This window comes from Scylla paramamosain, chromosome 15 (genome assembly GCF_035594125.1).
Source record: "Scylla paramamosain isolate STU-SP2022 chromosome 15, ASM3559412v1, whole genome shotgun sequence".
Lineage (NCBI taxonomy): Eukaryota > Metazoa > Arthropoda > Malacostraca > Decapoda > Portunidae > Scylla > Scylla paramamosain.
In genome coordinates this window covers 3,335,267-3,348,016 of record NC_087165.1, presented here as the reverse complement: position 1 = coordinate 3,348,016, position 12,750 = coordinate 3,335,267, and the positions used below count along the sequence as shown (strand labels likewise).

The window sequence follows — 12,750 nt, the reverse complement described above, 5'->3', positions numbered from 1 at the left end:
CCATCCAGAAGTGAGATAGTGTACTTGCAGGGATCAGACACCACCAGGGAGTGCAATTGTACACTTGCATAGGCTAGACACCACCAGAGGGTGAGCTTGTGTGCTTGCAGAGGCTAGACACTACCAGAGAGTGATTTGTGTGCTTATGGTTGTGTATTTACAGAGGCGAGACACTATCATTGGTTGCCTGCAACGGCGCTCAAGCAAGAGGAGCGAACGTCTTGGATTCAGATAACTTGCATGGACACGAGAGGAAGCAAGGTCACTTTGGAAGGGCTCTTAACTCTTGGAACCGAACTGGACGTAGTAGACCATGGGGAGGACAAGGATGCTTCAATGCTTACACGTGACACCAAGTCACGGGAGCCTCACCAGAAGGAGCACATTGTAAAGAAAAAGACCACTAGAGATCCTGACATCTTTGAATGCTGACCTATTCATCACCGCCTTTTGAAACTGCGCTCAAAGTTATGTCGCTATACATATCGGCCTTAGAACTAACATGAATAGAGAACCACGATGAACTGCTGAGAAATGGTGTGATGCTGGGGGTATGAAACTCGGTACACAAAATTGGAAATATCAGATGTTATGAACAAGTCCCATGCCGTTTCTTCTGAATTTACTGACCTTGCATCTCCTATCAAATATTCTAAAGCACTGGATATGTTCACAGTTGGTCTACCTTCCATACAATTGGTCCATGTTATGGACTTCTCTACATCTGAGTTTCTCTGTTGTTTCTCTACCGTGATTTTATATTTCTGTAGCTCACCTGGTAATATATAAACAACTGGTCAGTGAATTAACCTTTTTCTTACTAATGTCTTACAATTTCTTCATAGGAGCCTCTCTTCATAATCTGTCATTGTCCACTTCCTCCTCACTTGCAAATTCCATGGCAAGACCAGCTTCGTCACTTATCACATCTACCAAAACTTCGTCAGGATCGTCTATAAAGGTCAGGAGCTGTCTGTAGAGTCCACTGTAGAGTGCACTATGCAATCATACACCCAGTAGGTGCATCTAGTTACATAAACTGATAAGCTCTCGCCTGCATGCCAAAGTACATATTTACGAAAACTTGAATGGTTTTTATTTCGCAGGGAGTTGCTAGCTAGCCCCCTCAGACCTTCCACACCTCACGGCAGTGACGTCATGAGCAGCTAACTCCTGATTGGCTGCTGCCTGCCTCCCGTCCCCCTCCTCTCTCTCTCTCTCTCTCTCTCTCTCTCTCTCTGAGTCATCGTAATCCTACTATTGTCTGTTACAATGATCTTTCTTCCTTCATTCCTCTCTCTCTCTCTCTCTCTCTCTCTCTCTCTCTCTCTCTCTCTCTCTCTCTCTCTCTCTCTCTCTCTCTCTCTCTTATCTTCTAGTTTCATGAGTAGCAAGTATACAGAGCTTCAGTGATGAACTTGTCAATCATGACCTTGAACTCAATTTCCAGTAAAACAGCTGATGTGGGTGGGGGTGGCTGGGTAGGTTGTGGAGTGTGAAAGTCCGTTGCCATGGCAACTCTCACCTGAAATCACTTCCAATGTAGCCACTCACTCATCCGACCTCTCAGATCATAGTAAGAGACAATAGTGGGATTACCATATTTCAAAGAGAGAGAGAGAGAGAGAGAGAGAGAGAGAGAGAGAGAGAGAGAGAGAGAGAGAGAGAGAGAGAGAGACCTTACTTCCTTTCGAAAATGTTATGCCTTCTGTTTCTGAAATGTTCCATATAACTGCCTTATATATCAGGTGAAATTAGTGAAATTTTTGGTAGAGGTTTTAATTCCATGTATTGTGTCATCACAAGATTGAACTGAGCTACTGGACTTAATTAGCATTCACAATATGTCTTTATAGTTTTATCGTGAGGTGATGCAGGAGAGAAAGCATAACACACACACACAAACACAGATCAAACTGCCTGCCTGAGACACACACACTGTTATCCCTCATATGTTCTTATATTTTTATGTAAAATACTGCAGGAGAGAGAATAATAACTACACTAAAGATATATACCAAAACACACACACACACACTTAAATATATATATATATATATATATATATATATATATATATATATATATATATATATATATATATATATATATATATATATTGTAACAAAGACCCACCTTTGTCCTTGGCCTCATTACTCCCTGACCCTCAGTACCCTGGCCAGCCTGACCTTTGTCTTTGGTCTCGTTGCTCCCTGGCCCTCTGTACCTTGGCCAGCCTGGTTCGTCGTGTGTGGATGGTGGTGACAGCCCTATCTCCAATGGCAAAGTGACCCGTAACTCAGCTCTTTCACTGCATGAATCACCTTGCCATCTGGTCTTGCTCCCGGTGTCCTCGCCCTCGCCCGCCTGCCACCCTTTGTTCCCTGCCAGGCCGGTTAAGTAAACACTGTCTTTTCAATTTCCGTGTATTGTCCGTTACCTGTGTACAGACACCTATTGCGAGTTTGCGCCCCCCTCCCGGATCACTTGCCGACCCTCGAAAGAGTTCTTGAAGGAGCATGAACCGCTTACAAAACTTTTGGGCGACTCAAATTGGAGCGCAGGTCCACTAGCTGCTGCTGTGGGTGCCTCACTGCCCGCCGCCGCTGGCTTTTGTCTCCTGCCTGCCGTGTCCTCTCACTGCCCCTCATGCCGCTTCCAATCAAGATCCAGCTCTTGACCACGTGACTTCCGTGACCAATCAGCAGCTGGGGGGCCCATCACGCAATCAGGGATGGTGGGAGACTTGCCCCCACATGATGAAACACCAGGCAGGAGGCGGTAATGGCTGCTGTCACTACAATATATATATATATATATATATATATATATATATATATATATATATATATATATATATATATATATATATATATATATATATATATATATATATATATATATATATATATATATATATATATATATTGTTACAACCGCAATTCCCAGCCCCTTCACCAAACTGCCGCACCTGGACTAGCTTTGCTGAGCCACCTCCTATGAAGACTCAGTACAGGGTTCAAAAATGGGTATACAAGGTCCCTTGTATACCTTTTCTCGCCAGTCATAACTCCAGGTCACACTAAGATGAGGCTGCCAGACTGTTTTACCGACTCACAGACAAGGGAGATGTTCCAAACAACTCTTAACACCCACAGCTGCAGAAGAATCGACCACCACATCTAGAAAAAACGGTTAACACACAATAAATACGTATTATCGACGTATAATACCCTGTTGGGTTTCCACCCCCCATGACAGTCCTCCCACTGCCCAACAGTGTTATAGCCTCAAACTGAGTAGTATCGTTTACCACCTCCTGGATGACAGGCCTTGTCAGGACCTGGGAAGGGAGCAAAGTTTACTACACAGCTAATTACTTAGGTTTTCTGCGGCTGAACTGTCTCACCCCGCAGTGGCATTTTAAAACAAACAGGAACACTAACAAAAGACACAAGAAACTATTACAAAATGGAAGAGTACCCATGAACACATAGGAGAGTCAGTCACCGCTCACTGTGCACAAAACTCAACTTGTACACTTGTACAACCAATTGTTGCTTCCCTGGTTGTAGTGTGTAATTCACTACTACACTTACTGGCAGACTACTATGGAGACTCCTATTCTATATAAATAGGCTGGGGTGTACGGCCAATAATGACTCACTTATTCCCATTAAAGCAACTGACCCAGCTACCTAGTATCCCCGCCTTAGTCTCCAATAAGTGCTAGAGCACGTCTCAGTATGTCTGCTCCTTCCAATGACTGGGTATTGACTGGTGTGGGAAGGCACTTGAACTGCATTAAAAAAAGCATATTAAAAAGGGGGGGGGGCTGACACACACACACACACACACACACACACACACACACACACACACACACACACACACACACACACACACACACACACACACACACAACTAGGTAAATACATTGGACAGCTGATCATGGCGGCCAGTAGGACACCCACAGGAAGAGGAGTCTTGGATTTTAGTGGATTCACAGAGGATGATTGCCAGTTGCAGGAGAAATTGAATGCAAGGAAATTAATCATGCTGGAAGTGAAGGTTGAAGAAATATGAGAAAAGGTAAGAGACCTATAAGTAAGAAATGGGAGATTGGAACAAGAAAACAATACACTAAGACAGGAATTAGAAAATGAAGAGAAAGTGCTGCAGAAAGAAATACATGATAAGGAAAACCAAATTAGAATGCTGGAAATGAAAATGAGAATGAGGGATAAAACAATGAAGGCTAGAGAAATACAAATAAATATGCTGGAGGAAAGGATGAAAAGATTGAAGTCCAAGACAAAAACAGGGATAAGCAAATTAAGGAAACCCAAGAACAAGTTAAGGAAATGGCAGAAAGATCCATAAATAAGTGCGAGGAGTTGGACAAAAAAGTGAGTTATACAGAAGTAGTGAAGGATCAGAGGAGTAAAGAAGGCATGACAAAAGAGGTTATAAAGGTAATAAAGGAAAAGGAAAACCTGGTAAGAGACACTGTAGATGAAAAGAAGAGCGTAATGATCTTTGACCTTGAAGAAAGTGAGATAAAAAATTGGTATAAGAGAAACAGAACAAAGAAAAACAGCTCAATTAGTACTGAGTGTGATAAACGAAGGGAATACCAAGCTGGAAAATATGATCAAGGAAAAAGTAGACCATTGAAAATCAAACTAAAATCCCAAACAGCAGATGAAGAAACATTGGCAAATGCGTGGAAGCTAGCCAAAAGTAATGAGTTTGAACAAGTCTGGATTAGAAGAGAAATGAATGAGAAAGAAAGGAAGAAACTTAATGAATTGAGAAGTGAAGCAAAAGAAAAGAATGAACAGAGAACACAAGAGGAAAGGGAATTTTTTTTTTTTTTTTTTTTTTCTGGAGAGTAATGGACCTAAGGTTGAGGAAGTGGTACATGCGAAGAGTGAGGGGTGCAGAGGTACAGCTGTAAGAAAGGGAGGGACATGGGCAGTGGCATGCACTAATGTGGATGGTTTAGTTTCAGTGATGGATGAAATGAATGAATTTATAAAAGCAAATGAACCAGACATCATGGCAATGGTAGAAACTAAACTAAGAGATTCAGAGACACCAAATTTAGGAGGGGGAAAGTACAATATGTGGATAAGAAACAGATGTGGAAAAGGAGGAGGTGGAGTGATGATGCTTGTTAAAAAGGGTATCAGAGTGTGGAAAAGGCAGAAGGCTTGGTGGAAGGCCTAAACTTACATCTAATAAATGGAAGAAGAGGAAGACGATTGTCACAGTGGTGTATGTCTCACCAAAAACAAAGGCCTGGAATAGAGAAGAGCATGAACAGTTGCTGAGTGAGACAAAAGAATGGCTTGTAAAGAAAATTAAAGAAAACAAAATTGTTATAATGAGAGATTTTTAATATTATGACACAGTGGGTTGAGGAAAACACTAGATACAGAGGAGGAGAGGAGCCATCAAGACTTGATTTGGTATTATCAAAAGAAGCAGACATGAACTATAATTGTCCACTAGGAAAAAGCGACCATGTCATGCTAAGCTTTTGTATTAAAGAAAAAAGAGAGGAAAGTAGATGTGAAGATTATAAAAGTGAAAGATTTAATTATGGTAAGTCAAATTTTGAACAAATGAGATACTTTGGTGAAGTGGACTGGAGTACACTTATCACAGCAAGTAATGTGCAAAAGAAGTGAGAAGCTTTCACCAATATTTATGAAGAGGGAGTGGAAAGATATGTACCGAAAGTAGAGACAAAGAGAAGATATAACAATGACTGGTATAATAGAAGATGTGAAATAGCTAGGGAGGAGAGGGAAACGACATGAAATAGATGGCGGAGGAAAAATATGCAGGAGCTATGGCAAAACTACACAACTACAAGAAATGAATATGTAAGGGTTATTAGAGAAGAAAGGAAAAATTATGAGAAAGATGTTATGGACAAATGCAAAGAGGAACCAAAACTATTCTTCAGATATGTGAACAGCAAAATGAAAAATAGAGAAGGAATAAGCAGATTGAAGGTGAATGGTCAAATGTGTGAGGATCCGGCTGAATTGGCAGAGATAATGAACAGGAGTTTTCAATCAGTATTCACAAAAGAGAGAACATTTGTGTGGCAGAGTGAAATGAGTGAGGAAATGGATCTGGGGGAAATCCAAGTGACTGAAGAGGATGTCCAGAAACAGATGGAGGGACTAGACGTTAGGAAGGCCGCTGGACCTGATGGAGTGTCAGGATGGATACTAAAGAGTGCAATCAGCAGTTGACATGGGTAATGCATAATATTATTGAGAGCTCCCTTATTGAAAGTAGAGTTCCAATTGAATGGAAGAGAGTCAACATAGTGCCAATCTACAAAGGTGGTAGTAAAGAGGAGCCATTAAACAAGTGGTACTCAACTGGTGGGCCGCGGTCCAAATCCAGACCGCCGATAGCTGTTGTGCGGACCACACACACACATTCTCTCTCTCTCTCTCTCTCTCTCTCTCTCTCTCTCTCTTGGTTTTGGAAAACACATCCACGACGAAAATAGGACACTTGCTTTGCAACTATTAAGCATTGTAACTTAATGAAGTAGTTCATGACAATTTCTAAAACTTCAGTTATATCTGAAACATCGATATTCACCCCATTTTCTATGACTCAACAGATAATAGAAAATCGTACTACAGGTCCAATACCTGTTTGTTTATGACAGACGACGCTGGCTGTAAGCAGCAACCTGTGCAGTGTGCACTTCATTCAAACTACGGTGAGTTTGAACATAGTACTGAACATACATTTGCAAACGGTGTTATGTATGTAAGCTCATCAGTATTCAAAGTAATTTGATAAAATTAACTGCTAAACTGGTATGATATCATCATGGTGGTTTGCGTGCTACGGTGGTGATGATTGTGGCATGAGAAAAGACGCGGAAACACAGTTGTTGTTAACATCTCCTATTTGTTTCCATTTTCAGGAGGATTTGCTTGGTAAAGAGAAGTTTGAGCAGCCCGAGCAAATGGTAGTTACGTGTATTTGTGAGAGGAAAATGGCTTGCTCCAAGAAAAGAAAAGTTGACAGTGAAAATTATTCCTTTAAAGACGAATGGACAGATAACTATGCCTTCATTCTCCCTGCAAAAAGTTCAAAACCAGTCTGCTTGATACGCAGTGAATCCATTGCCTTTGTGAAAAGTGGCAATGTGAAATGCCACTATGAAACGAAACACAGTAACTTTGAAAAGAATTATCCCCAGAACACTGAGACACGCACAAGAAAAGTAAATCAGCTCAAATTACAGTACGAGAGGTCTACTAATGTTCTCACTAATTCCATGACTCTCCAAGAAAGAGCAGTTGAATGTTCACTGAAAGTAGCGTGGATTTTAGGAAGACACAAAAAAACATTTTCTGATGCAGAGACGGTCAAAGAATGTATGTTGGAGGTTACTGAAACACTTTTTGAGGATAAACAAAAGGATGACATTAAAGATAAAATTAAGCAAATCCCACTGTCAGATTCCACAGCAATGAGAAGGACTGCAATATTAGCTGAAGATTTGACGTCACAACTTGATAATGCAATGCAAAATGCATCATGCATTTCTCTGGCTGTAGATGAGTCAACAGATGCAACTGACAGTGCCCAGCTTCTTGTCTTTGTCAGATTTTATGATATTGCACAGAAGGGATTCTGTGAGGATCTGCTTGGTGTGGCAAGCCTGGAAGCTCGAACACGTGGAGAAGATATCTATGAGGCTATGAAAATGATGTTAACAGAACGGGGGCTTGATCTGAAGTCCGTAGTTTCAATCACTACAGATGGCGCTCCATCAATGATTGGAAGAGAAAGGGGACTAGTTCGATGGCTAAAAGAGGATCATCCTGACTTAATATCATACCACTGCATAATTCACCAGTCCATCCTCTGTGCTAGTTTTGGAGGGGACCATGCTGTGATCATGGAAAAGATTATGAAGTTAGCCAACTTCTTGAGAGCATCATCATCATTACAGCATCAGCTACTGAGTAACTTTTTAAGTGAGGTTAGTGCCAGCTATGATGATCTACTCCTGCACAACAATGTACGGTGGCTTAGCAAGGGCAAGATTTTGGAAAGATTTTGGAGTATCAGAAAAGAAGTAAAAGAATTCCTTAGAAGCCAACAAAGTGCCGCCAAAGCAAATAATTTTTTTTTTTTTTATGTAGGAAGGATACTGGCCAAGGGCAACAAAAATCTAATAAAAAAAATGCCCACTGAAATGCCAGTCCCATAAAAGGGTCAAAGCAGTGGTCAAAAATTGGTGGATAAGTGTCTTGAAACCTCCCTCTTGAATGAATTCAAGTCATAGGAAGGTGGAAATACAGAAGCAGGCAGGGAGTTCCAGAGTTTACCAGAGAAAGGGATGAATGATTGAGAATACTGGTTAACTCTTGCATTAGAGAGGTGGACAGAATAGGGGTGAGAGAAAGAAGAAAGTCTTGTGCAGCGAGGCCGCGGAAGGAGGGGAGGCATGCAGTTAGCAAGATCAGAAGAGCAGTTGGCATGAAAATAGCGGTAAAAGACAGCTAGATATGCAACATTGCGGCGGTGAGAGAGGAGCTGAAGACAGTCAGTTAGAGGAGAGGAGTTGATGAGACGAAAAGCTTTTGATTCCACCCTGTCTAGAAGAGCAGAATGAGTGGAACCCCCCCAGACATGTGAAGCATACTCCATACATGGACGGATAAGGCCCTTGTACATAGTTAGCAGCTGGGGGGGTGAGAAAAACTGGCGGAGACGTCTCAGAACACCTAACTTCATAGAAGCTGTTTTAGCTAGAGATGAGATGTGAAGTTTCCAGTTCAGATTATAAGTAAAGGACAGACTGAGGATGTTCAGTGTAGAAGAGGAGGACAGTTGAGTGTCATTGAAGAAGAGGGGATAGTTGTCTGGAAGGTTGTGTCGAGTTGATAGATGGAGGAATTGAGTTTTTGAGGCATTGAACAATACCAAGTTTGCTCTGCCCCAATCAGAAATTTTAGAAAGATCAGAAGTCAGGCGTTCTGTGGCTTCCCTGCGTGATATGTTTACCTCCTGAAGGGTTGCACGTCTATGAAAAGACGTGGAAAAGTGCAGGGTGGTATCATCAGCATACGAGTGGATAGGACAAGAAGTTTGGTTTAGAAAATCATTAATGAATAATAAGAAGAGAGTGGGTGACAGGACAGAACCCTGAGGAACACCACTGTTAATAGATTTAGGAGAAGAACAGTGACCGTCTACCACAGCAGCAATAGAACGGTCAGAAAGGAAACTTGAGATGAAGTTACAGAGAGAAGGATAGAAACCGTAGGAGGGTAGTTTGGAAATCAAAGCTTTGTGCCAGACTCTATCAAAGGCTTTTGATATGTCCAAGGCAACAGCAAAAGTTTCACCAAAGTCTCTAAAAGAGGATGACCAAGACTCAGTAAGGAAAGCCAGAAGATCACCAGTAGAGCGGCCTTGACGGAACCCATACTGGCGATCAGATAGATGGTTGTGAAGTGATAGATGTTTAAGAATCTTCCTGTTGAGGATAGATTAAAAAACTTTAGATAAGCAGGAAATTAAAGCAATAGGACGGTAGTTTGAGGGATTAGAGCGGTCACCCTTTTTAGGAACAGGTTGAATGTAGGCAAACTTCCAGCAAGAAGGAATGGTAGATGTTGACAGACAGAGCTGAAGGAGTTTGACTAGGCAAGGTGCAAGCATGGAGGCACAGTTTCGGAGAACAATAGGAGGGACCCCATCAGGTCCATAAGCCTTCCGAGGATTTAGGCCAGCGAGGGCATGGAAAACATCATTGCGAAGAATTTTAATACGTGGCATGAAGTAGTCAGAGGGTGGAGGAGAGGGAGGAACAAGCCCAGAATCGTCCAAGGTAGAGTTTTTAGCAAAGGTTTGAGCAAAGAGTTCAGCTTTAGAAATAGATGTGATAGCAGTGGTGCCATCTGGTTGAAGTAGAGGAGGGAAAGAAGAAGAAGCAAAGTTATTGGAGATATTTTTGGCTAGATGCCAGAAATCACGAGGGGAGTTAGATCTTGAAAGGTTTTGACATTTTCTGTTAATGAAGGAGTTTTTGGCTTGTTGGAGAACAGACTTGGCATGGTTCCGGGCAGAAATATAAAGTGCATGAGATTCTGGTGATGGAAGGCTTAAGTACCTTTTGTGGGCCACCTCTCTATCATGTATAGCACGAGAACAAGCTGTGTTAAACCAAGGTTTAGAAGGTTTAGGACGAGAAAAAGAGTGAGGAATGTACGCTTCCATGCCAGACACTATCACCTCTGTTATGCGCTCAGCACACAAAGACGGGTCTCTGACACGGAAGCAGTAGTCATTCCAAGGAAAATCAGCAAAATACCTCCTCAGGTCCCCCCAACTAGCAGAGGCAAAACGCCAGAGGCACCTTCACTTAGGGGGATCCTGAGGAGGGATTGGAGTGATAGGACAAGATAAAGATATGAGATTGTGATCGGAGGAGCCCAACGGAGAAGAAAGGGTGACAGCATAAGCAGAAGGATTAGAGGTCAGGAAAAGGTGAAGAATGTTGGGCGTATCTCCAAGACGGTCAGGAATACGAGTAGGGTGTTGCACCAATTGCTCTAGGTCATGGAGGATAGCAAAGTTGTAGGCTAGTTCACTAGGATGGTCAGTGAAGGGAGAGGAAAGCCAAAGCTGGTGGTGAACATTGAAGTCTCCAAGAATGGAGATCTCTGCAAAAGGGAAGAGGGTCAGAATGTGCTCCACTTTGGAAGTTAAGTAGTCAAAGAATTTCTTATAGTCAGAGGAGTTAGGAGAGAGGTATACAGCACAGATAAATTTAGTATGAGAATGACTCTGTAGTCGTAGCCAGATGGTGGAAAACTCGGAAGATTCAAGAGGGTGGGCACGAGAGCAGGTTAAGTCATTGCGCACATGAACGCAGCATCCAGCTTTGGATCGAAAATGAGGATAGAGAAAGTAGGAGGGAACAGAAAAGGGGCTACTGTCAGTTGCCTCAGACACCTGAGTTTCAGTGAGGAAAAGAAGATGAGGTTTAGAAGAGGAGAGGTGGTGTTTTACAGATTGAAAATTAGATCTTAGACCGCGAATGTTGCAGAAGTTAATGAAGAAAAAGTTGAGGGGGGTGTCAAGACACTTAGGGTTGTCGACATTGGGGACATTTATGGTCCCCTCCCCAGATGGGGAGGGGACTTTTTGGAAGACTTTTTGGAAGACGAAAAGGAGATGGAAAAGACAGCATTCTTAACAGACATCACATTTCATCTCAATGCTCTCAATGTCAAACTACAAGGAAAAAACAACACAGTGTGTGATCTTATTTCATCTGTTCAAGCTTTCCAGAAGAAGCTGGAACTTTTCAAAAATGACTTCATCACTTTCCCAGACTTATGGAGCATACCAAGGGAAAGAAAGGTCATAATTATACTGAATTTATTGATAAACTGATTGGCAACTTCAAAGATCGTTTTGGTGATTTTTCACTAGGAAGTTTGCTGTTGCTTTTTATTCAGAACCCCTTCATGGTTTCAAATGTAACCTTGTTTTCACACGAAGCAAAACAGGCATTCAAATGGGTAAATGCTGCATCAGTTCAAATGGAACTAATTGATCTGCATGAAAATATGATCCTAAAAGAGGAGAGTGCTCAGTATGATCCTGTCACATTCTGGACACAGAAGGTATCACACGATTCTTTTCCTAGTCTGCATAAAGTTGCAGTGCATGTTCTGACAATGTTTGGATTTACTTACAGTTGTGAATCTGCTTTTTCTACAATGAATTTAGTGAAAACCAGATACCGCTCTAGAATGACCAATGAACACCTTCACCAATGTCTGAGATTGGCTGTCACATCTTTTGTTCCAAAGTTCAAGGACATTGCAAAGAACAAGAAATGTAACTTTTCACATTAGTGAGCATTTGCAAAATTCAATCATTCTGTGACAAATGTACCTGAGTAATGTTTACAAACTTTACGTTTTCAGTTAGTGCAGTACCGGCATTATAATGAGCTTAAATGATATTTTCTTTGGATTTCTCTTTGGCAATTAGAAAGGATTTCTTTGCAAACATAGTAATAGTACTATTATTATTATTGTAGAATTGATTTTTTTCTGAAGTTGGAATTATGAATAACTTTGAAGTTTAAAGTTGTGTACTTGTAATTTGAAATAAAATGTTTTGCATTCTTATGAGTATCAGATTTATATCCCTATTTTATAAATCATCATTCGGACCTTTGACATACAGAAAACTGTGTTCTTGGACCTTCACTAAAAGAAGTTGAGTATCCCTGCCTTAAACTATAGACAAGTGTGATGTGTAAAATGTGTGAAAGATTGGTGAAGGATAAATGGATGCAGTACCTAGAAGGAAATGAAGTGATAATAAAGCAACAATTTGGATTTAGGAGAAGGAGATCGTGTGTTACAAACTTACTGAGTTTTTATTCTAGAGTGGTGGATATAATGCAAGAAAGAGATGGATGGGCAGATTGTGTTTATTTAGACCTGAAGAAGGCCTTTGATAAAGTGCCACACAGGAAATTGTCGTGGAAGTTGAAGCATAATGGTGGGCTAAGGGGGGGGCCTGCTGAGATGGATGGAAAATTTCTTGACAAACAGAGAAATGAGAACGGTGGTGAAAGATAAAAAATCATCATGGAGGGAAGTCATAAGTGGAGTACCCCAAGGCTCAGTACTTGCACCAATCATGTTTGATATGACGGAGAGT

At 41.4% G+C, this 12,750-nt stretch overlaps 1 protein-coding gene across 1 annotated transcript in view; it reads right to left on the bottom strand.

Moving 5' to 3' along the window:
- Positions 1-2,955: 2,955 nt before the first annotated feature.
- Positions 2,956-12,750, bottom strand: part of LOC135107278 (hexosaminidase D-like) — a 165,711-nt gene continuing 155,916 nt past the window's right edge. Inside the window, exon 4 of the transcript XR_010271683.1 lies at positions 2,956-3,182. The gene's annotated coding sequence lies outside the window, so the exon portion shown is untranslated. The remainder of the gene's footprint in view (positions 3,183-12,750) is intronic.